Below are 26,934 nucleotides of genomic sequence, written 5' to 3' on the forward strand. Positions count from 1 at the left end.
GACCTTTCTGCTTCATTCTCTCTCTTTTCTTATAGTACTCCAATTGTGTCCATATTATACTCTAAAATTATCTCAGAGTTGTTGGATATTCTGTTATTTTGTTTCTGTCCCTTTCTCTTTTTGTATTTCATTGGACATATCTTTAAGCTCAGTGATTCCTTCCTTGGCAGTGTCTAATCTACTACTGAGTCCATCAAAGGCATTTTTCATTTATGTCAATTTCTAGTGTATCATTTTGATTTCTGGAGTTTCCATTTCGCTGCTTACATTGCCCATCTGTTCCTGCATGCTGTTTATTGTTTTCCATTAATGTCCTTCACAAGATAATTAGAATTATTTTAAATTCCCTGTGTGATAATTTCAAAATCTGTGTTTATATGAATTTAGTTCTGCTGCTTACTTTGTTTCTTCTTCTTTTCCCCCTGCTTTTTAGCATGCTTTGTAATTTTTTTTAAAGAAAGCTGGAGGTGATGTATTGAGTAATAACTGAAGTTAAATAGTGTGAGTTTTTATGTTAATCTTGCTAAAAGTTGGCCTGTGTTTAATATTTGCTGTAACTATAGGTCCCAAAGGCCTCAAATTCCTTGACTGTCCTTGCTTTTGTCTCCTCTGTTGTCTATTCTAAGAGCTACTCTAAGAACGGCTTCTAACAGAGTCTGTGCCTTGCAGTTCTTTCAGCTATAATTTCAGCTATAATTCACTGTTAATGTAATTGTAAGGATTTTTGGGGGGGGTATTCTATAATCTTATGATTATCAGTCTTGTAGCAGGCCTGTGTTTCTGGGATGATTGCGACCTTCACAAGTCTTCCTTAACTTTATTCTCCCTCCTCAGGTGAGATAGGAAGGGTAGAGAGGGCTGGAATTGGTTAAGTGCCTTTCCCACTTCCAGGTGACATAAAACTTTTGCCTAGAGAGCAGACCTTTGTTATGGAAAATGCCCTGGGCATATTTCAAAGAGTTATTTTTCTGCCTCTCAACAAAACACAAGGGGACTTTATTTGGGTTCTTCACCATGAGAACCTGGTGGGATTTCAGAGGTAAGATTCATTCAAGTGTGGGTTTCCCCTTAAGAATATGGCCCCCAGGAGTTTCATACTGTCAAGCTAGTCTACACATAGGTTCCAGTAATTCATCAAAATTACAGTTTAAGTGTTCCTACCAGTGTATAGCTTTAGTGGCCTCTGTTCCATGTAAATTGATTTTGGCAGTGATTATCTATATTTGCCTGTGGTGGTGATTTGCTCTATGGCCTGATTTCTTTGATAAGCCCAAGAAAAGTTGTTGATATTCAGTATGTTCAGCTTTTGTTGTAAAAAACAGAAGTGATGACTTCCAAGCTCCTTACCTACTGGAGTTGAAACCATAAGTCCCTATCCACAATTTATCTTCTCACATTCTAAAACCAACTGACAAACAATCCCTTTTCTGATTTCAGAATTCCCTTTACTCATTCCCTTTCTTCAATTCTCATCACCATTGCCTTAATTCAGGCCTTTCTATCTGGTTAGAGTTCTTCATATGTCTTAGACTTGCTCTTCTTGCCTTTGTTGCAACACTAAGGAAGAGAACCTTAATTGAGTTATTTATATATATTTCCCTAATACATGTAAGCTCTTTGAGGATAGAAACCGCATTTTATCTTTGCACATCACAAATCATGTAGTCCAGTAGCTTTCACAGAGGAGTTCAGTAAATATCGATGAAATGAATGGATGGATGGGCAAATCATCTAGTATCCTATGCATGTTAGTACTTTAGTAGAAAAAAATTAAGTTGAAACTTGAAGTTAAAAATTGATTTTGATTTCCTCAGAATAGTCCAGAAATTCTTTAAGAAAAGGTATTTTGCCCACAAATATATTCCATTAATGATGCCAGTAGCTGCCTCCTGGTGATATTCTAATTATAAATTCAATGAAGGCAGGACAGGAAATGTGCTGTATAATCAGTACTCTGGAGATACACACACACACACACACACACACACACACACACATATATATATATACACAAACACACACACACATATATATAATCCTGGACAACTCATGTCTTAATGCTCAAGAAAGTATTTATCAGGAAACAATTTTACTGCCTTTCACAGTATTAAAGCCATCTAGGAGAATGCTCTATGATAGAAATATTCTTTCTCTTATTCTTGTTGTCATATCTGGCATTTAACACATTGCTTTGGTTTTCATCATTCTCTCAATATGATTTTAAGTTTTTTGTAAGGTACATCACAATCATTCTATCTTTCATAAGTAAATTAAAATAGAAAATAGAAAAAATAAGTGACTTGCTCAAGGCAAACACAAAAGTTATCAAAAGAGCTAAAACAAAACACTGCCAAATATTTCAATAACAAAACCCATGATTTCATGCTTACAGACAACAGCTACAGAAAACTGAGAAAAGTACAAGTCATTTTTATTTTTCCTGAGAGCTAAAGCCAAAATTGCCCAATACGTGTAATGATAGTTCTTAATGAACACAGAATACTTTTTTACAAAACCTCTTATTGTTTTTAGCTTTATAATGAAATCAAACAGTTTAACTAATTTTAATATTCCATATTTTATCAGGAAAAAATCTTCCAAATTTAACTTCTGCTAAAATAAGGGAAGACTGCCTACTTAGTTCCATGGGCATTATATCCATAATTTCACGAGATGTGATTTTACAGAAACCCTATGAATTAGGTGGTATTACTGAGATTTTATAGAAGAGCAGAGTGGCTCAAGAGAAATCCCAGTAGCCAACATTCCACAGTCACACACACATTAAAAGGAGGTTTATAGACAGCGTGTTTGCTGAATGACTAATTTCTGAGTTGAGGTCAATGTCTGGTTCTATATATAATAAATAGTGTTATAAGAAAAATTCTTTCTATTCTAGATTCCAAAAGCTCCAGATTTCTTGAAGATCACACACATTTAGAAATGTATTACTTCAATGATTTAAGGTTATCTTTACAAAGTATATTAATGGTAAAAAGGGAGTATTCCTGGGGGAGGAACCTTCCTGATCATTAGTCTTGCTTACAGAGTAGTAGACAAGGTAGACTTCCCAACTCTAACAGGTGACAATGATTAACTACATAAGAGGGACTCAGGGAAAGTCAAGTCCTGAGGGCATCTTTATCAATTAAGGTGCTTTTGAGAATAAGAAAAGATAGCCATCTAAAAGTAGCTTCAACTGTTGTATCAACGTGGACGGGACTGGAGGAGATTATGCTGAGTGAAATAAGTCAAGCACAGAGAGTCAATTATATGGTTTCGCTTATTTGTGGAGCATAAGGAATAACACGGAGGGCATGGGGAGATGGAGAGGAAAAGGGAGTTGTGGGAAATCGGAGGGTGAGACAAACCGTCAGAGTCTGTGGACTCTGAGAAACAAACTGAGGGTTTTGGAGGGAAGGAGTGTGGGGGTTTGGGTGAGCCTGCTGGTGGGTATTAAGAGAACACGTATTGCATGGAGCACTGGGTGAGGTACATAAACAATGCATTTTGGAACACACACAAAAAAGTAAAATTAAATTAAATTAAAAAAAATAGAAGGAGCTTAAACAGAAAAGATATTACCTCATAAATAAGATTACCGGGGATAGGTGGTTCCAGACTCACTTAATTCAGCAGCATAAAAACATAATCAAAGACCATGATATTTCTATGTTAGTTTCACTCATACTCAAAGGGTAAGCATTAGTTCTTGGGTTTGACCCTTTGTAGTTGTACGCAGGAAAACACAAATCCAAAAAGCATGCTCTCAATCAACTGGATTTAATACTGAGAAGTACAGTTCTTCCTTTCACAAGTATTATTTTCATCAAAGGCATACTTTTTCCTCTGCTCCACTGGCCAAGATTGGGCTACACAACCAAGCCCCCAAGCTTCAAGGAAGTCATCAGGCCTTTTTTTTTTTTTTTTTTTTTTTTTTTCAAGCTGGCAGGTTCTATATCAAGGAAAACTGTCTGCATGGGGAGAAGATCAGTGAAGTAAGAATCTGACATTGTAAAACTATATACATAACCTGTAGGGAAAGTCTGGCATTAGTTTGCACTCTTAAAACTCATTACTTTCAGTATCTTTCATTCAGTAGGGTATTTAGAAATAAGTGAATATTAACTGTTAGCCATCTGACAAGGGTTTAAGAATATAGCATCAAACAAGATGGAAAAAGAAAGCTTATACTCTTTAGTGCAAAAAACAGAATTCTAAGGTATGATGATGTAATGGAAGAGAATTACTAGGTTCTAGAGAAACCCACTCCAGTCATTTCTGATTAAGTAATGTTTAAACTGAGATCTGGGAAAGATGATCATAATTTTGCTGTGGGAAAAGAAAAATAAAATACACCTTGACTAAGATAAAAGGTAGCACAGAAAGTTCAACGAAATGAAAGATAACTAGTATAGATGAAGTATGAAACACAGAAGGACAGAATGACACTTGACTATGCTGTAAAATCAGCCATATCATGCATGCTTCTTAGAATTTGTATTAAAAACAAGGGGAATGAAGGTTTTTAGATTTTATTTCAAGGACAAGGGATTTTAGTAGGGATATGACATATCTGCATAAAGCTGGAAGAATGGGGACAAAGGGGTAGAGGATAAAGTTGTAAGAGGGGGAAGTGAGGATGCCAATTAGGAGGTTATTACAATGCTAGAGGGAAGAGATAATAGCATTTCTGAGTTCCTGGTAGTGGACCTGAATTGCAAATTTTGTCCCAAGTCTTCTAAGAAAATGCTCAACTACAGTCTGAAATAGCTTTTACCAGGTATTATTGCATTTGGTTTAAATATACATAATTGTAAATTAATTCACAGTGGTTTAATAAAGAGTTTTCAAAAGTCAAGAACTTCTAACCCCAGCTCTAAAGGACCTGGAATCTTGAGCAATGCAGGGGTCCCTCTAGCTTATATGTGGTATCCCACATGAAGTTCACTGGTTTCTTTGTAGAAGAGTATTCCCTCCCCAAACTTAAGATAGAATATCGGAAAAAATACATAATCTCTGGGGTGTTGGTTTTGTAAATAAAATAATTGTTGTTTTTTTTTTTTAATTTGTTTGTGTGTTGGTTTGGTTTGTTTTTTCTACAAGAAAGTATTTCTAATAATATGCTGTCCTTTAATGGAGAACTCGATTACAATAAATTCTGCTTCTTAGATATTTTTACAGCAAGACTTACTTACAATCATCCAACAAGAGATACATACATCCATGCACTCATGCACATCCTACTTTCAAACTAATCTTCTCCAGTGTATTTTTCAAATGCTTGAATTGTGTTTCTTTCTATTCAGGAACTTATGAATACAGAAATACAATATAAATCTTCTCCCTATCATAGTCATCCAATTGCCAGTGGTCTGTAAAATACAGACTCAACAAATTAACTTTTGTTAGACCTGAATTTTCTACTTCCTACAATAGTAACTTTAAGCTGAAGTGTTCAAGATAATATAATTTTGAGTTATACTGTTATTAGGCAAAAATCGACGCTTATACTTTAAAGAAAACTATATGAAAATAGTCTAATAAATGTATTCAATCATCAGACAGTGTACTGTCTTCCTTTCCCCCCCAAGATATTAAACCAACAGAATAAGAAAACATTTAAAGGAAAGGAGAATTATTACTAAAAGAAGCAGCTAATATTCATTTTGTTTTAACTGTATGCCAGGCACTCTGGCAACACTGTCTCATTTAACCCTTAAGATAATTCAGGGTTAGGAACTTATATGTTGTGATTAACCATCAAACAATTAATGCTTTAAATGTGTAAACAATGGACTCAATCTTCCAGAACTACCCTGTAATAGTATTAGGTCTGTTTGGCTCAAATGTCTTGATATTTCAATATGATGCTATAAAACATCTACAATATGCCAACCTTTCCTAGGTGTTTCAAATACATTTAATTTAGTTAGTACAATAATTCTGATGAGTAGATATTAATATCTCTGTTGAACAGATAAGAAAACTGAAACTCAGAGAGGCTTAAATATATCTTTCAATGTCACACACTTAAGTTGTGGACAAAGATAAGTAATGCAGTTTTCATTTGAACCTATACAAGCTTTTTTTCTTTTTAAATGTAGTTATTTGACAGAGAGAAAGCAGAAGCAGAGGGAGCAGCAGAGGGAGAGGGAGAAGTAGGCTCCCTGCTGAGCAGGAAGCCTGACACAGGGTTCTATCCCAGGACCCCTGGAACATGACCTGAGCTGAAGGCAGAGGCTTAACCGACTGAACCACCCAGGCGCCCCCAGAGCTGTACATTCTGATATAAGAGCAACTGTCCTGGTTCCAAATTACCCAAGATGAATAAGAGAAATAGTGACAAATAATCAGGAGAAAACTCAGTAAGGGAGGGGGTAGGAAGTACTAGGAGTGAGGTCCTTGAGTCCAACAGGTTATGTGTAGAGACACTTTTTAAGTTGTCTATTATGGAAGAGATTTACTGATAAATTAATCCATTCACACATTTTTCAACAAATACTTTTTAAGTGCCTACTATGTGCCAGTCACTGGGAATATAGTGTTCAAAGAAACAAGCTTCCAGTTGAGAACTGAGAGGATTAAGTTAACTAAGGCTTACTGGGTGTGACATGAGGAAGAAAATAAAGAAATAGAAATACATAAGTACAAAATTAAAGAAAAAAACTTTACCATTTACTAGGTGTCTGACCTTTCTTTTTTTTGTAATTTAATTACTTGGATTTTTAAAATTTCTACATAATGACATTTGACAATTTCTTTTTTTCTTTCTTTCCTGTTTGTCTCTCTAATAATGAATCAGAAACTATTTAAGTGGGCAAAACTGTTTTCCTAGCCCCTGGAAGACTCAGGGATGCTTCCACTTGCACTTTCCTTGAGAAATCATCAGCGTTTTGCAGTCATGAAGTTAGTATGTGGTTTCACAAGGGGAAACAGTGGAAAACCATGCTTGAAATTGGTCATGTTCTGAATCACTTCAGGTTGTGCTAAGGCTGGTGCTTGTGACAAATTTATATCACTTTGATATGGGAACTCTCCAACCACATGATAAGAATCCATTTCCCTGGCAAGAACATGGATGGATACCTTATGTCTCCTTGGGGCATCTATTGCCAACATTTCCTTGTAGAATTCGATGATATCATCCCTAGTAGGTGTGTTTAAATTACTCCTGTGTTATCTCTGTCAAGATTATATTGCTGGAAGATGATTTCCCCCAATATTTAGCACACTCTGCAGACAGTTTCTTTGGTTTGTCTAGTCAATGAATTGCTAATGCCTGATTGTGTTTTTGAAAAGCCTCTTCTGTCATGTCCTCTTTGGACTTCTCCATGGTTAATAAGAAAGCTTCCACTCTAGTTTCTATTCTAAGTAGTAAGGTGGCTTTTCTGACTGGGTGATGAATTGCAAGCCCTGCATGCCAATGGCTTCACATGGCCCACTGACGACGATAAGCCTAGCTGCTCCCTGGTGCACAGGTTGTTGAAGAAGCAAGGCTCACACCTGATCTAATAGAAGAGGTCTAGAAATATATTCTCTGAGATGCTCTGCATGTCTGTCTGGTGGTATATCTCAACGCCACAGTTACTGTGAACTTCATTCCTCTGCTGATAAACAAACCATCCTCTGTCAGGGAGCTGAACTTCTCCACATGGAACCAGCTGACTTGGAAGGAAAAGGTTCATAGGAGTATGCTCAATAATGATGTCTTCAACCATCTGCATAATTCCTAGTGCAGCCTGCTTTGTCATGTTTCCATGGAGAAGGGCTCTAGTGTGCAGCCATGGCAGGAGCTGAGATATAAAGACCTTAAGGGTGACATCACCCAGAGCTGCCTTTAATTCATCTTTAGTCCAGGCCACTTCAGTCATCAGCAAGGTGTGGTGGTGAGCTGCTCAGCTTGGAAATTGTTAGGGGAGCACATATATGCCTCCCTGATAATTTCGAATCTTTTTACATCAATCTCAAAGGTAGCCGTTTTTTCAATAATTTTCTTTAGCAAAACTGGCTGCTTGTCATCATCACTGTAACCTTTCACAGAGAGACACATCCCAGAGATGGTATTTTGGAGGTCAGAGCTCAAGACTGTTAGCTCTGCTACATATGCATATTCACTGAGAGAGTCTCTGAGGATCTGAGGAACTCAAGGTACCAATAGGCCATGTTACAGTACAAGGGGTCCGCATAAGCAAATGGGCTGAAAAAGTCAAAAGTTGAGACAAGCTTCCAGCATGAAAAACATGCCATCTTGTTTGAGCCAGAGTTTGCTTATAGCTGCAGTCTTAATGAGAGAAGTATATGATGCCATTTCCTTTTCTAATGATAAAAATCTCAAAATTTGTAGGAATAAATTCATTCCTAATTGGAAGTTTAAATTCTCATCCAGGTCAGCATTTTGCCACTTCTTAATGACTTTATCTGGTACAGCTTCTTGCTTGTACTGGGTTCTATACCACTCTTCTGTGCGATCAGTTTTTCCCTCAAGACTTGGAAACTACTGCAACCCACACATTTTCTGGTCTGAGTTTATACAGATCCATCTATTTTAAGGCAGATCTAAATTCTTCCAGTAAATATTCAGCTGTGAGCACTTCTTCTAGGTGATAAGAATGCAATATTCCTGCAATCTAGCTTATGGTCTCTATATTTAAACCAAAAAAACAAAACGAAACAAAACAAAAAAAAAAAAACCCAGCATTCAAGACTTTGCACTCTTGGAAAACCCATTCTTGAGGTCCTTCTGCAGATAACTGAACCATGTGCAAAATTATATCTTCAACATGTAATAATTCTTCCTCAGTCAAGTCCACATTAATGATAAAACTAAACAAAACAAAACATAAAACCGGGAGGCTCTTTCCTTCTGCCCACCAACAAGAGTATTTACCCAGCCCTTTAAGATCTGATAACAGACTTCCAGGACCTTCCTGCCCAATGAGATGACTAAGATTTGACCTGAAGGTCAGGTATGGGAAATGTCAGAAAAAGATTCCTAAAATCCTTACCGGGTACTATTTTTTAAAGTTGTTTAAGATGTTCTTCTTGGAAAGGGTGTTCAGGAAACTCTGGCAATGGTACATTTTTGTTCTCAACTTCAGGAAGTAACTTTACCACCAAATTAGTCAAGTCATCTAAAGATTCACACAGATAGCCATTAAGTTGGATGAATAATAAGTAGAGTACAATTTCAGTAAGTTCTTGCCTTACATCAATGTCTTCTTGGTTTGGTTTAGTCTCTAAAATATATTTGTTACCTGTCCCAAATTTGCTGAAGGGATTCCCCGTAGCTTTTCCAAATGAAAGACTCTCCAGGCATCATTCATCGCGGTCTTCTCGTTTTGAATCAACTGCATTCATCTCTCTGTCTTTGCAATTCTCATCAAACAAGGGACACAGGAAAAATCGTGCAAACTAGACTACCAGTTTATTATAAAAGCCTCTAATTCAGGTACAGCCAGATGGAAAGGATGCACAGGGCAAGGCCACTCTTCCCAAACCTCCATGTTTTCACCAACCTGGCAGTTTTTGACATTTCTGAGATTCCTTAGTATCTGAGTACTTCAGTTTCCTCACACAAAAAATTAGAATATTGCTGCTTAATTTATATGGTTGTTGTAAACATTAAAATGAGTGATGAAGACTAATATGTGTTAGTACATGTAAATCATTTAGGAGGACTGTCTGACTTCAAATCACTCAATAAGTATTAGTATTAAGCATTTCATAAATGTTGGCTGTTATGATGATGAGTCATGTTTCCTATTAACATTAAAGCATATTACCAAAGTTTATTCAAGGTACAGCTAGCTCTTAACAGGTATTATTAATTAGATCTACTAACCGGAGTAAGTCTTTTTCAAACGGGTTTCTGTTTAAAACAAGGTCAACTGAAAAACAATCTGAAGGGTTTGAAGAGGTGGGGGGGTGGGAGGTTGGGGGAATCAGGTGGTGGGTATTAGAGAGGGCACGGATTGCATGGAGCACTGGGTGTGGTACAAAAACAATAAATACTGTCATGCTGAAAATAAATTAAAAAAATGTTTAAAAAAAAAAAAACAAGGTCAACTGGAGCTCTCAAAATTTTCCTAACATTCTCATTTAATTTCCTATTATCTTTGAGACAACTTTCAAGAAATCCACTTCTCTTAATAAGACTGACATGCTGCATTCTTCTGTTCAGCAGCATATTTCTTGCGTCTTAGAAACTACTAGGAGATCCACCAGTTCTGTCAAAAACATGAGTGCTAGAAAAATCCTAAGGACATAGAGCAGAAAACCAACTTCTTGATTTCAGAACTGAACTGAAATTAGAAGGGGAAATTGTGTCACTTCATACAGTATTTTAAATTATTATATTAAATTACTTGAGGAGCACCTAGGCAGCTCAGTCAGTCGCGTGACTGATTCCTGACTTTGGCTCACACAGATTCAGTGTGCTGAAATCGAGCCCCAGGATCTCCGCCCTCAGTGTGGGGTCTTTTGGGATTCTTTTCCTCTCTCTCCCCCTCTGCCCATCCCCCTGGCTCGTGGGCTTTCACTCTTTCTCTCTCTCTAAAATAAGTAAATAAAGTCTTTTAAAAATTATTTGAAACACCGCATTTACTATCAGTGGCACTTTTGACACTTCGGAATGCACTTCTCTAGAGGGCTCTTCATACCTTATACATGAATATACTTAACTAGATGATGTATAAATTACTTTCTCAAGACCATACAGCTAGATAATGGAGGAATATGTACCAAAAGCCCTTCTCCTGATTGTTGTTCAAGCATGGAACCAACTCATCATCACATATAGTGGCAACTGGCCACCACAGTTATAGCTGATGCCAGATTGGGAGACATTTTACTCAGGGACAGTATCGCTACACCTCTACCCACAAAGGTCAGACTTTAAAACATAAGTTTTATAAAAGAAAATCTCTGCACAGAATATCCAAAGTCATTTTCTCATAAAAATACATGATATTTAAAATTCATAAATGAAAACAATTTTAAATGTTAATTTCATAAATTAAAATGTGCCTATTTGCAGTTAACCCACTACAAACATTCTGTATCAGTTTTAAGATGTACATATTTTTAATTACCTTCTTTAGGGAGAAATTCACATGTGTGTCATAGTAGTAGTGAGCCTCAAGATGGAAACTGCTACATTTTTAAAACATCAAATTATAATGAAGATAGAATAAACCCTACTATTCTGAAAAATGTATTTTCTTACTATTCACATTTGTAGTTCTGAAATTGGAGAAACATTCTCCAATGTTTCTCATATTTAACAGCCTTATCTCCTTGACTGTAAAATTATCTCCAGAACAATAGTCTACATTACCAAACTATTTATAAGAGAATGGAATAGTAATTCTTATGTTGTTTCATTGCGCACTCACAAATTTGAAGAAATGTTAACCAAAAATAATTATTATAATGTTTTGACATTTTGAGCAGATACTCTAGCTCTCTCTGGAGAGGAAACAGGCTGTTTTTCACTTGATCTCAAGTACTCAATTCATCGTTCTCATATGATCTCTAAATAAAAATATGGAGTTGGTTCATTCAATTCTAGTCTTCAAGGTGCTGAAGAGTTATTATTATACAATGAATCATTTTTCTTTTGTTAAATCAATTATAGAAGAACTCAAACAGAAAAGGATCCTGCCAATAAGTAATCTGGGCAGAATTTGGAAGTTATACATTTCATTTAAAGCATTGATCAGCAATTCGTAATTTTTAAAACTTAAATTCACTAAGTCCTCTTTGATTCTGTAATAGTTGTACATGTATAAGGGTGAGGAATTTTACTCTTACATAGAGGTCCTATCAATGGACTTTTTGGAATAAGAGTGGTTGAGATTAATGAGCTTATTATAATTCATTAGAAAGTGGTATGTGGATGACTGCCTACTTTAATTAGTTTTATTACTGTAGGAAATTGTTTCATATGCCAAGCTCATCACCAAGCACGCCTGGAAAACATTAGAGCAGTAATCAGACTTGATATGAGGTACCTTTCATTAGGCAGTATAGCTAATGGCACTTATAATGAACAAGGAGGGTATTAAAAAGACGGACATGACAGCATCCAGCAAAAAGGAATTTATCAGATCAACTATTTTTGTGAAGCAGAATGCAAAGTACAGTATTTCAAAATACTGTTATGGCATACAGGGTGCAAGACTCATAATTATGGAAAAAGACAAGTTTCTCAGGTTCATCTAATAAATCTCAATACAAATTTTCTATGATTCATATGTTATTAGGAAATGTTAGTAATCAGATCTTTTAAAAAAGTAATCCTTCAAATGGTATTTCTTTTTAAAATTTAATTTAGTTTTTTCAGTGTTCCAACATTCATTGTTTATGCACCACACCCAGTGCTGCATGCACTATGTGCCCTCCTTAATACCCACCACCAGGCTCACCCATTCCCCCCACCCTTCTCCCCTCCAAAACCCTCAGTTTGTTTCTCAGAGTCCACAGCCTCTGGTGCTTTGTCTCCCTTTCCGACTTCCCCCAATTCACTTTTCCTTTTCTTCTCCTAATGTCCTCCATGTTGTTCCTTATGCTCCACAAGTAAATGAAATGTTATGACAATTGACTCTCTCTGCTTGACTTATTTCCCTCAGCATAATCTCCTCCAGTCCTGTCCATGTTGATACAAAAGTTGATTATACATCCTTTCTGATGGAGGCATAACATTCCATTGTATCTATGGACCATATCTTCTTAACCATCACCACCCCAAGAAATAATACACCTATGACTTTGATCAAATAAAAAAAAAGCAAGTCACAATCTGAAAGAGCCAAATTCAATTATAAAACATTTCAGAATAGAGGTAAATGAAAAATTAACATATTCCATAGGAACTGACTGAGTTCTTTTTTAAGTTCATACTTATAAAAATATTTTTTGAATGTTCTTAATGATTTTAACCTACATTCCAAATTAAGCTTATAAACATTTCATATTTAATATTTTGGCCTTATGTAAGTATTAGAAGTTACACCTCAAAACTTAAGTTGAAAATAAAGGAAATTCTATGCATCTCTGTCACAGTCCTAAGACACAAATACCATTCCTAACTTACCAATTTTATTTTGCCATACCTTGTTAAGTAGTGTTTAGGCAGCACAATTCTCATTTCACTGATCAAGAAATGAGCATTATATTCTTTTTTACATATATTGAGAGCATGTTTCTGACTACCCAATCTAACCGTTACTTTTATGAGTACATTCTTCCAATATTTAGAATTATTCCTGAAAATATGTGAGCTATATACTCAAAACATTCTAATATATCTTCTGCTGTTATAGAAAAGATGTTATCATAATTTTATGCAGGTAATTGCAATTTCTGGCCCCTCTTCTACCATATATATATTTTTTTAACTGGAAATATTCTAATTACAAAGCATTATAGCTCAATCAACTATCAATTAGCAATGATTGCAGAAATTATCAGAACTCCCTTTCTATTCAATATAGATATTATCTATGTCAGATAAAGTCTAACTTTAAAAACATTGTTAATAGGTGGAAAGGCATTTATCTGTATCCTTCTCTTCCTGAGTAATCTTGTTAAAACAACAAGCAAACCTAACCATCATCACTAATAATAACAGATACCACACCTCAGAGCTAAATCTCAACAAGTACTTTTAGTGTCCTAAAAAAAGTTGCTTGCCTATGGTTTACCAGTAGTTCTCAAAATTACAGTGTAAATATCCTGATTCCCTATTCTATGACAGATTCAGCATACAAGTCTCCCATCTATTGCTTTTACTAAAATCAAAAAGCATCATAAAATTAAACAACACATATGCTGCAAATTAAGATGACTGGTATTAGAAATGATGGGTGTTCTGTATTCACTTAAAAGAAGATTACTCTTTTTGGATTATATTCCATTTTGTTTGCAATACAGATTACTGATTAGTGGGTATAGTGAATATAAAAACTCAGGAGGAAAAAGAACATTTTTCTTTTTGGGTCATAAAAGGAAAGGATCTTCACAAGAAAAGACACTTAATAGATAAAATCATTTTTTAACACAATAAGAAAAGCCTACTTCTCTTTAAAAGGAAATCAATTTTAACAGACAAGTCTCAGTAATTCTGCCAGGATGTTCTTGAGATTAGAGAATGATTTGAGGCTTCATTTTATCTGCTACACCACAACTCAAAGGTTTGAAAACTACAATAACTTAAACCTAAGCATAGAAACATTTTTAAGTAAAAAAAAGCAGTCTGGTGGTTGATTGATTGATCTGCCATACACACACACACACACACACACACACACACACACACACACTTCCTTCTTAATTTTCCAAAGACAGTGAAATATATTCATTTTGTTCCAGTAGTGAGTCTAGGTTATATCTGACATTTTATGTGAGAAATTTTGCTTTTTAGCATACATAAAAGTCATCAATAAATAATAAACAAGTATCTGGCAAGTCATCCATTGCCCATTAAAAACCGGTCTTAATTTTAATAATGAATAATAATTAAAATGAAGTTTGCCATATGTTTACTCTCACATTTTTTCTCTCACATTTTTATGAAACCACTGTGAACTTTAATAAATATATTGATTTGAAAACAAAACTCTAATAATAATCCTCATTTTCTCCCTAAAACAACATCTTTGAAAAATAAGGCTAGGAAAATCTCTAAGAAATAATGGAATGTATTTGTAATTTAGTATTTTAATTATATGTTATACACTTTCTGAAGATAATTTTCTTTTTTTTTAATTACAAAAATGTTATCAACATTTTTGTTTTGAGACCAAATGTTCTGAGTGAAAAGACAATGTAAAACTACTGCTTATGAGCAGAAAAATTTAATTTTTTTGTCTTAGTCTGATTGCACCTGGGATTTAGACAAATATCAAAACTTGGGGGTCCATATAGGCAAAATTTATACTGGTTATATGTTTTAGCTCCTGTCAGCTGCCTGTGGTAATGACACCTAAGAATCGCTTCATGATACTAATTCAAGTTATAACAATGTAGAAACAGGAAACCAGAGGATACATCAAACAAAGCTGTGTATAAAAAGAAAAACGAGTATTATCTGCTGAGGTTCCAAGGGAAATTCAATCCCATGCCAATATCAGGATCTGTAAAATTGACACAAAATTGAAAAACTTAAATTAAACCACCACATCCATTATGGCCCAACACAGCAGATTTGGAAGTTCCACATTTAAAATAGCACCTAAATTTTATGAAAATGTCAATTTTATTCTACTTCTTTGTTTCCTTTTCTTTCCTTTTTTTGTTTTTTTTTTTGGGGGGGGGTATAGTTGGCACACAATGTTACATCAGTTTCAGCCGTACAACACAGTGATTTCACGAGTTTATACATTATTCTATGTTCACCACAAGTGTAGATACCATCTATCACCTACAACACTATTATAATATCACTGACTAGAGTCCTTATGCTGTGCCTTTTATTCCAGTAACTTATTCATTCCATAGCTGGAAAGCTATGTGTCCCATGACTGTTTAATCATATTACCTGTCTCCACACCTCCCTACCCTTTGACAACCATTAGTTTTCTGTATTCATGGTCTGATTATTTGTTTGTTTTTTAATTCCACATATGAGTGAAATCATATGGTATTTATCTTTTTCAGTCTGTCTTATGTCACTTAGCATAATACACTCTAAGTCCATCCATGCTATAACAAATGGCAAGGTCTTATCCTTGTTTATGACTACATAACATTCTATTATACACACACACACACACACACACACACACACACACACACACATAATGGAATATACATAGTGAATATATCCAATATTTTATATATATATATATATATCCAATATATCCATATATATCCTATATGTATATATATATATATATATATATATATATATATATGGCCATATATGTATCTCTCACATCTTCTTTATCCAATTGTCTATCAATAGATACTTAAGTTGCTTTCATATCTTGGCTACTGTAGATGATGCTACAATAAACATAGGGGTTCATACATCTTTTCAAATTAGTGTCTTTGTTTCTTTGGATAAATAATAGCAGACAAAGGAGGGCATTACATAATGATAAAGGGAACAATCCAACAAGACTAATAGCATAATCACAATGGTATGAAACTAGACATAAATTACAAGAAAAAAAAACAGGAAAAAGCACTAATATGTGGAGGCTAAACAACATGATGCAAAAAAAAAAAAAATCAATGGGTCAACAGAGCAATCAAAGAAGAAATAAAAAACAAACGAACATGGAGAAAATGAAAATGAAAACACAACCACCCCAAATCTTTGGGAACAAAGAAAGCAGTTCTAAGAGGTAGATATATAGTGATACAGGCCTACCTCAAGAAACAAGCAAAAGCTCAAATAAACATTTTAACCTTAGACCTAAAGGAACTAGAAAAGAACAAACAAAGCCCAAGGTGAGTAGAAGGAAGGAAATAATAAAGATCTGAGCTGAAATAAATGAGATAGAGACTAAAAATCAATAGAAAAAAATCAATTATACCAAGAGCTGGTTCTTTGAAGAGATAAACAAAATTGATAAACCCTTAGCCAGATTCATCAGAAAAAAAAAAGAGAGAGAGAGAGAGAAGGAAAAAGCACCCAAATAAAATCAGAAACAAGAGAGAAGTAACAACTGACACCACAGAAATATAAAGGATCATAAGAGAATACTACAAAAAATTTTATGTATAAATTGGACAACCTAGAACTAGAATAGATAAATTCCTAAAAACATACAATCTTCCAAAACTGAATTAAAAAGAAATAGAAAATCTAAACAGACCAATTACTAGTAATAGAATTGAACTGGTCATCAAAAAACAACAAAAAAATAAAAGTCCAGACCTAGATGGATTCACAGGTGAATTCTACCAAACATTTAAATAAGAATTAATAATTATTCTCTACTTCTTTGGTTCTTATTGCTGGACATTTTCTAAAGACAATCATTTTATTTAGTAAAAATGTGTTAATGCTCTCTCTCTAGTTAGGAGGAAAAGAATAGAATGAACAATTAATATATTTTTATTTCTACCAAATCAACTATAAATGTGTATGACATAAATGAGTTAATAAAGGTATTTTCATTTAAAAACACCCATTTCTGCATAAAAATTTGTTCACTCAATGTTATTTGAAGGAAAATATATGATTATCAAATCATTAGCAAGAAAAATAACAATTATATATAACAAATAGTAAAAATATTTTTTAATTCTTTCAACATTTGGATTATGCGCCTGGGTGGTTTAGTCAGTTAAGTGTCTGCCTTTGGCTCAGGTCATGATCCTAGGGTCCTGGGAAGGAGTCCCACATCATGCTCCCTGCTTAGAGGGGAGTCTGCTTCTCCCCCCAACGCCCCCCTACTCATACTCTCTCCCTTGCATGCTCTATCTCCCTGAAATAAATAAATAAAATCTTAAGAACAAAACAAAACAAAACCCCTTTTGGATTACAAATTTAATAAATCAAAATAATAGTCTTACACATATTTTATAAACAAATATCATTTGAAATGAAGAATAGCTCATACCTTAATTATGATTTGGAGATTTTACCTTAAAGATAAGAATGTTATGGTCCAGGGGCGTCTGGGTGTCTCAGTGGGTTAAGCCTCTGCCTTCAGCTTAGGTCATGATCTCAGGGTCCTGGGATCGAGTCCCACATTGGGCTCTCTGCTCAGTGGGGAGCCTGTTTCCCGCCCCCCTCCGACACCGCCTGCCTCTCTGCCTACCTGCAATCTCTCTCTCTCTGCCAAATAAATAAATATAAACTTAAAAAAAAAAAAAAGAATGTTATGGTCCGAATGGTTGTATTCCCTCCACATTTATATGTTGAAGCCTTAACCACAAATGTGATGGTATTTGGAGGTGAAGCCATTGGGAGGTAATTAGTTAGATGAGGTCATGAGGCTAGGGCCCTCATAATGACATTACTGTCCTTCTAAGAAGCACCAGAAAAACGAACACACACACAGAGAGACACACCCCACACACACATAGACTGCCTGGGCACACACAAGAGAGGGCTCTCTCTCCCTCCCTTACGCCCTCTCTCTCCCTCTGACCTGTGAGAACACAATGAGAAGGAGACATCTGCAAGCCAGGAAAAGACCCTCACAAGGAACCAAATTTGCTGGTACCTTGCTTGTGGACTTCCTAGCCTCCAAAACTGTGAGATATAGGTATCTGTTGGTTTAACCCATGCAGTTTGTGGTATTTAATTAAAGCAGGCAGAGCTAAGATAAAAAACAATGCGGGTAAATTAGGATAATTTATGTAAAAATTAGCAACATATAAATACTTAAAAATTATAGCTATATAAAAGGTTGAATAACCAATAATGCACTGAAAATTTCATTGCTATATTTATGATAGCAAAAGTAGTCCCACAAAAATAATTTCTGTATTTGCAGGATAATCATAAGTTTCTGGATTTTAAAAAAGGCAAACTCTTGCCTCTAGCATTTTTTTTTCTTTTGAAACAGATGAAAAACATCAAAACTGCTATCACCCTAACTCAAGTGGTAGATTTCATTTGCATTATTATTCAGATGACTTAATTCAGACTTCTAGTAAACTACTGAGCAAAGCATTTCATTCGACTATGTCAAAACTCAATTTATTTGTCATTGCATGTGGCTATGCATTTTGAGTACGTACATGTGTGAAAAAGAAAAAGCTTGTGAGAGAGAAAGAGTGAAACAATTGAGTAGGAGAGGAGAAGAGAAGGCACCAGTGAAAGAGATTTGGAGGAGGGGGCAGTAGAGAAGGAGAGAATGAGAGAAAGAAAAAGCGAAGACAGTGGATGCTACAGTGTATGGTAACCACCCAGCACACTAAAGGGTACACATAAATAATAGTTAATATAAGGAATATAACTTGAATTGAGGTTTTCCTTTAATATTTGAGGTTAATAGTAAGACACTGAAGATTCTGTTTGGTAAAGCATTCTTTGATATATATCCTACTGTTGAAATATTGATCGAAATGACCCATGACCCAGTCTAAAAATGGTAATCCTTATGCACCTTAATTTTTCTTTTTTTTAAAATGCAGTTTTTAACTTTTCACTCCCATATTTAGTAGCAAACCTTTACTAAATGCTCTATTAATTACCTGTAGCTGTGTAAAAAATGAAATGGAACAAATATCTGTCACCTCAGGAATCTGGGTGTTGCTCAGCTGGGTGTGGCTTAGGTTTCTTGAGGTTTAATCAATATGTAAGTCAGGGATGTAGTCTTCTCCAGTAGAGACTGAAGAGAAGAGATCCTTTACCAAGCTCACTCATGTGGGTGTCGTCATAGATCTGCCTCAGGACATGGAAGATTCTCCTTGGCCAAGTGATCCAAGGGAAAGTGCAGTAGAGTGTCCAAGAAAGGTAAACTTGTATAGAAATGATCTAATATATCATACAGCTTTATAAAAAGCAGATTTTTTACAGTAATGTAGTTAATCATATCCATAGAGACATTCACCAACTAGCAGCCTTGTGAGCTCAATAAGTTAGGACAATCATTTGGTTTAGTTCAGCATCAGAAAACTGGAAATCAACTGATTCCTAAGCAGGAAAGAGATCATAGATAATTTTCAAAGCAGATGAACTAACTGTTTAAACCTATGGCATTACTTAGATCAGCAAAGAAATGGCAAATTTAAAATTCACATACAATCATATTATGATGCCTTCCAACAGGGGGGAAGAAAGAAAAAAAAAAAAAGGAAAGGAAGGAAGGAAGGAAGGAAGGAAGAGAGAGAGAGAAAGAAAGAAAGAGAACCAAAAGATTTGTTCTGTATTTTTGCATTTTGCTTCTTCTGGAATTGTGAATGGCTCCACTATGGCTAAATTACTTTGAGATTAGTTTTTCATACTGAAATATATATATATATATATATATATATATATATATATATGTATATATATATAAATAAAAAAACAGAAAAGTAAATCTGTTGCATCACACCTTCCTCTAAATGTCCTTCTGTGGAATCAGTCCAGAAAGCTCTGTAGAGCAAATATGCTAATGTTAACATAATGACTATCATGTGCATTTTTAAAAATTTGAATGATGCCCAGAGCATCTGTTAGGTAGCTGGACAACATTCTCTAGTCCAATGCACAGCATCAACTTGTTCAGTAGTATAGTTACATTTGACAGGTAATTTTTCTCAGGTTGAACTGAGTGCTAAGGTTGTGATAAATTGCTTTGACTCTCTTAAAGTACACAGGATAGATCACATCTCATATGAGCTCTAGTGTACAAAACTTAAGGGTACTAAGACCCCATAAATGTTTTATGTCTTTAAACTGTCCCTATTTCCGTGTAAGTGGAAAGAAAGTAAGTATGAGTTACTGTCAGAATTTGTGAACACAGAGAAGTAGTCCAGAAAAAAAAAATCAACTCCATGAAAATATGTGAGTGTATAAAATTAAGGTGACATTTATCACATAATGATAAGGCCATTTTGATTATGATTTGCTTCATATTCTTTTTATATCATTTATTATATATAAGTAATATATTCGAATAAATAGATTAGTTTTTGTTTGAGCATTGAGCTATTTCACTGCTCTTTACCTAGCTGTATCTAGTAATACTTAATGCCCATGATCCTAAAAATCTGAGTTGTATATAAAAAATTTGCATAAAGAAAATTTTACATGTACTGAGAAAACCATGTAAACAAGACTTTTAGCAAGTTATTTTCATAAATAGGTATCCATCTACATTAGACTCATCTGCTATGTTCAAATATGGGTAGACTGTTAAACTGAGATTGATGGATTTCATCTTTAGATTTTTGGCATACTACAAGGCCCCAATTTTTCCACAATTTTTATTCTAAAAGTTTCTGAATTATTTTATTAAAATTTAATATATGTGTTCTCTTTTCTTCTTCCAGTGCCTTCAATGAACTTGTCTACCCCCTTGGCTTCAACCACCGCCTCTTAAAGGAAGCCATACAGTTAACAGTCCTAAACTACCTACATGTCCTCAGACAGATCATACTCCCCTCCAAATGTCAACCTTCTTTCTGCTCAGGATCGTCTTTCCCTACACCACTACAGTCTGACTTATTCTTAAAAATTCCGCTCAGATACTCATTTCTCTCTGGGAAATCTGGAATCTCTTGGTTTAAATAAGATACCCCATTTTTGTATTTTCTTAAAAATATATAGTAATCCTTATAAGTCTAGCTATAATTATAGTTTGGTTTTGTTTTTTCCTCCTCTATTCCTCATTAGACTGCAATTTTTTGGAGAAAAGAAACCATGGCATCCTTGAATTTGCAACCCTGATTATAGTGGAATGACTGGCAAAGAGTAAATACTAGAGACCAAACCAAACAAGCAAGCAAACAAAAATACTGTGTAAGTAGGAAAAATGGAAAGAGGAGTAACTCTCCTCTGTATTCCAGATCCTAACAGAGTACAGAGCAATCCTAAACAGGTCTTGCCAAAGCGCTGGACTGAGAGATCCTTGGGTAAAATATCTGTGTATCAGGTGTTCATAGGTCAAGTATGGGTCAAAGGAAAATAATATTAGAATGCCCCTTAGGGAATGAGGTAAGAAATTTATCTCTCTCTCTGTTGAAAATCTGCATATGTATGCAATTGCTAATAGGTGTATTAGGATTTTATACAGTAATCAGAATCCTTTAAGGAGACCAAAGGCTATTTAAGAAGCCATTTTTGTTAAAAACAGTTTTCCCAAAGGGCTTGTACAGGTTGTTAAATACTAAGCTAATTTAGGTTTGACATAGCAATGCCTCCAAGAACATAGAAGAGAGTTAATTAAGTGAGTTAGTGACCTGTTTGCTAAGAATTATGTTCCTGATAGGAGGGAAACTTGGACAGAGGCATTTTATAGAAGCTGTTGTAGCCACACTGAGTTACCTTGTTTTTCGTTTTTTGTTTTTTTTTTCCCTCTTTTTTCCACTTGGGAAAAGAAAGGTGCATAGGCCACCAAAGGAGAATGAGAACAGTGAGATACTTTATGGAATAAAGAAAAATTATTTTGTATATACAAAATGGTTGGCTGGTTTATCAGGTAGTAAGGAATACATACATATTGGTTAACAGTACAATGTCTTCATTAAAGTATTTGGAAATTACACAGTCCAGCAGAAAAGAGACAATGAGCTGATACTAATACGCAAGTTATAAGTGACTTTGTAGGGAATCACAGGTTAGGGATTTTCAACTAATTCTCTACTTGAGAAAAAATTTTGCAAATGGCATAAATTACATTTTCTTTATCCTTCTTTTAAGTGACTTAATAATGGTTTCAGTTGTACAGTTAATATTAGAATTAATATTTAAAATTTTACACTTTCACTTTTATAAACAATTCTTAGAGAGAAAATATTATGGTCTGCTACTCTGCTTTGCTTTCTGTTAAAATAAGGCTTACCATTATGCCCCATACAGCCCATACTTTAGGTACTACCATCATTAAGTGAGAACTGATGTCTCTGTAGGCATAAGACACCTAAGAAAAATTACATTAATATTTTCATGTGTTCCATAAATGCAGCTTTATTAGTGATGATGATGTTCACACTCAAAGACCAATACTGGTTCTTCTCCATAGCACATGAACAACTTTCTGGATTTTAATTCTTTTTATATTCTATTAATCGAAGTTAATCCTATTAAAAACAAACAAAGACATGCACCTTGTTTAGAGACATTATCTCCTGAAATATTTCTCATTTGGCTATTAAATAAACGTGTATTAAGTTAAAGTCTGCCCTCATTGATTATTATAATCTATCTGAAATGTTAGACTTCACACAAATCCTGGAAGTACAGTGGGTGCTCTGAAAAATAATCAGGTGGTAGAAGGAGCATATTACAGGAACATGTTATCTAGTGAGCTAAGATAAATTAGTGCAATATTGAAATGACTGATTTTTTCTTCGTATATTTTCCCTCCTACTCTCATCCTAAGCAAGGAATTAGGCTTAATCTAAAGGAGAGTCTATGTGAAACAGAGGCTCTTTACAAAATCCTAAACATCCTGAAAGGATAATGCTAAGGATACTAGAAAGTACCAGGAAAGTGAGAAAACGTTTGAGGAATCACAAGGAAGTGAGGGGAGATTCTGACAGTAGACAGAAAGAGAGTTATATTGGTCTGATGAACAGGGGAGACTTAATTCTTATTTGTTGCACCACTTGGGAAGGTGGCAAAGACTTAGGGAGGAAGGGCTATCTTGCTCAGTCTTAACCTAAGAGGGTATGTTCTAGGTAAAGAAGTTTTTAATCTCTCCCAAGGGCCACTGCTTTATCCCTGACTACCCATTAGACTGATACAACTTCAGATACCCAAGGAAAGTAACAATGCGACCTAAGGAACCCATTGTCAGAAAAAGGAATTAGAAGAGAAACAACCATAATTTGCAGCCTTTTTCAAAATAAAACTGCTGGAGAAGTAGATGACAATTTGAACAACAGTAATAAAATTTAAGCAGGCTGAGGCTCATCGGTAGTCTTTCTAGAACTAAATAAACATATTATAATGGAAAAGCAATGGAAAAACTTTTTTTTTCCCCTGAGACCTGATTTATTGACTAAAACATCAAGTAAAGGAAATAAGTCAAAGAAAGAAAGGGAAAAAAAAAAGAAAGAAATGAAAATCACTAGGGAAAAAAGATAAGAGATTTGGAAAATAAATCAAGGAGACATAACTAGCAAATAACAGAATTTCCAGACTGAAGAAAAGGAAGAGATAGAAGAGAGAAAGTAACCATGGAATCACTTAAAAACATAAGATGAAGAAAAAAAAATCCCTCAGCTGAAGAACGACTTAGGTCTGCAGATTGAAAGAGCTTGATGAGTTCCAGATAGGGTTGATAAAATGGCACGCATATCTAAGGATTCACACATCTAATGGAATTATGCATTAAGAGGCTTGCGACATTAATCACTAAATGTCTCAATAAATCTGGTTATCTCAGAATAGAAATATTTTAGATTATTTGACTCCTCTTACTAGATGACATATATTACTCTATTGTTTGTTTTACCAAAAAAAAAAAAAAAAAAAGTATTTCCTACGGGCACTGTCACAAAGTAACTATAAACTTGATGGATTAAAACAGAAATTTATTCTTTCACAGTTCTGGAGTCCAGATGTCCCAAATCAGCATCCCTGGTTTGAAAACAAGGTAGTGACAAGGCCACACTTTGTCTAGAGGCTCTAGGGAGAACCCATTGCTTGCTTCCTTCAGGTTCTAGTGGTTGCTGACATTACTTGGCTTATAGCTGATTCACCCCAATCTCTTCCTCTGTTGTCACATTGCCACCTCTTCTGTTGGTGTCAAATCTTTTTCTGCCTCTCTCTCATAATTATTTTTGTAATTACATTTAGTATCCACCCAGATAAACTGGGATAATCTCCCCATTTCAAGAGCATTAATTTCATCACATCTGCAGAGAGTCTTTTTTTCCAAATAAGGTAACATTTAAAGGTTATAATCAGGACTACATGGGAGACATTCTTCAGCTAACTACAATATTTTTTATAGTATAAAAAATGATACGGTGGGTTACTTTTAGTTTGAAATAACAGGATTTGGGTTTTTACATAGACACTACTGTTAGATCCATTAAAATTGTTTACACAGGTGAGAGACAAAATAAAATTTTTATTTTCAAATTATACCTATGGCCACATTGTAGATGTGTAGATGGAACTGTATTTATTGGACGTACACGTACAAGACTCTACTAGGTGGTCACACAGGAGGCTAATGACCGCAGTCCTGGATGAGCAAAGAGAATGAGTCATACTGGGGAGAAACCACAAGTAAATTTCTCAAGTAATTAAAATTACCCCTTAAAACATGAAACATATGTAGATAGTTTTTGAAATTACTCTTTATGTTTTTATATACCCTATCTGAAAGAGAACAGGGACTGGACTCAAGTCCCTTCAACCCTAACAGCAAAATCCAGGGCTCCTTGATACATGAAACTACATGCCTCTTGAGTAGCCAATCTTGTAGGAATGTGGAAACAAGATGCTTACTGACCTCGAAGATCTCAGAAGACCGGACCAAACCAGTTTGTGCCAAGGTGGACTCCAGTGTTGACCTTTCATTGATGTTTCCCTTCATTTTTAATACTAAAAACCATACCCAGGAGTGGAGATTTCACATGCTAATTAAACATGTGACACATGAAGAAGCAGGCCCTCTAAGTGTACAGGCACCAACAGATACCAACTCTACGCTTACATGTCACTCTCCCCCACCTTTTTAAAAAGATTTTATTTATTTACTTGACAGACAGAGATCACAAGTAGGCAGAGAGACAGGCAGAGAGAGAGGGGGAAGCAGGCTCCCCACTGAGCAGAGACCCTGATGTGAGGCTCGATCCCAGGACCCCGAGATCATGACCTGAGCTGAAGGCAGAGGCTTAACCCACTGAGCCACCCAGGTGGCCCACTCTTCTCCCTCTTAAGTCTCTTTAAAGCACTCTCTGACCTCTCCTTGGAGAGTCAGCTGGAGGAATCTTTCCTTTGTGCTGTCTTCTCTGTGTTTGAACATACATGCCTATAAAAGTCTTGCCTGGAATCCCCCTTTGGCCTCTAATCTATTTCTATTGCTTAGAAAGCCCAAGGGCCCAGATCAGTAACATAGTCTTCTAGAAAATTATCTGAGTATAATTTGACCATTTTTTTTCCTTTTTTAAGTTAAATTTTGTTTCTTTGAATTGGCTTTATATATTTATTTGCAGAGGATTTAAATTTTTACTATTTCTCTTCATAAAGAACATATGGTGTTTTCTATTCATATTTTTATCACATAATAGAGATTTTACATTTTTTTCTGTAGAGATCTTATGCATTCTTTGCCAGGTAATTAATTCTTTTTTCCCCTTTTCTTAAAAATTAAAGTATAGGTGACATATAATATGACATTAGTTTCAGGTGTACAACATAGTGATTCAAGAATTGTATATATTACTCATACATTCTTAATCATTATACCTTGGTAAGTGTAGTTACCATACACATTTATTACAGTATTATTGACTATAAGAAATCAAACAAAAATATTGTTGACTATATTCCCTGTTCTGTAATTTTTTTATCCCTATTGACTTGTTTACTTTATAACTGTTAAGTTTGTACTTTTTAATCCCCTTCATCTATTTCACCACTCCCTCCTTTCCCTGGTAACTGTTCTTTGTACATATGAGTCTATTTCTGTTGGTTTGTTCATTTGTTTTGCTTGTTTTAGTTTCCACATATAAGTGAAATCATATGGTATTTGTCCATTTCTTGATTATTCTTGGTCATGTTGGTCAGCCCTCTTATGAAATGACTGATACTTTTGTGTCTTCTCTTGGTGTGAGCCATTCCTTCTCACAATGTTTACAAGAGTGTAACATTTACTTCCTCAGTAATCTGATATTCTTACCAAGACCTGGAAGGAAAAATCAGTGAACCTTCTGTTTTAATTCTGCTATTTAATGCTGCCCAGAGTCAAGGCACTGCTTTTAAGGAACCTCTGCATTAGACTCCTTTCCAATTCAGTTCCAATTTAGATAATGTTTATAGATACCGAGTCATAAAAATATCCTTCTTCAGATGCAATAGACAAAAATCAGTGTATTATTGTCATCATTGTTTTAAATTAATCTTTCTTGAAGACACTGACATTTGGATAGTTGAATAATTAGTTGGAAATTATACATACTCATCTGATAAGTACAGGGCCAGAAAACTGGAAGTAGTAGGTCATAATTATATTTATTCACCAGTTGATTCTTTTTAAAATTTGACTTCCCCATTGATGGCTAAAAGCCAGATTTTCTCCATTCATTTGTGTACTTACTTGTTAAAAAAATACTTATCAGGCATGTATTAAATCCCAAACA

The 26,934-nt window shown here is 34.9% G+C and overlaps 1 protein-coding gene and 1 pseudogene across 4 annotated transcripts in view; both read right to left on the minus strand.

Annotated features, from left to right (window-relative positions):
- LOC111153705 (coiled-coil serine rich protein 1) overlaps positions 1-26,934 on the minus strand; it is a 1,387,597-nt gene that overhangs the window by 773,211 nt on the left and 587,452 nt on the right. The window lies entirely within an intron of this gene.
- Positions 6,889-25,166, minus strand: LOC111155813 (annotated as a pseudogene).

Source organism: Enhydra lutris, unplaced genomic scaffold (assembly GCF_002288905.1).
Source record: "Enhydra lutris kenyoni isolate GAN:26980312 unplaced genomic scaffold, ASM228890v2 scaffoldscaffold3, whole genome shotgun sequence".
NCBI lineage: Eukaryota > Metazoa > Chordata > Mammalia > Carnivora > Mustelidae > Enhydra > Enhydra lutris.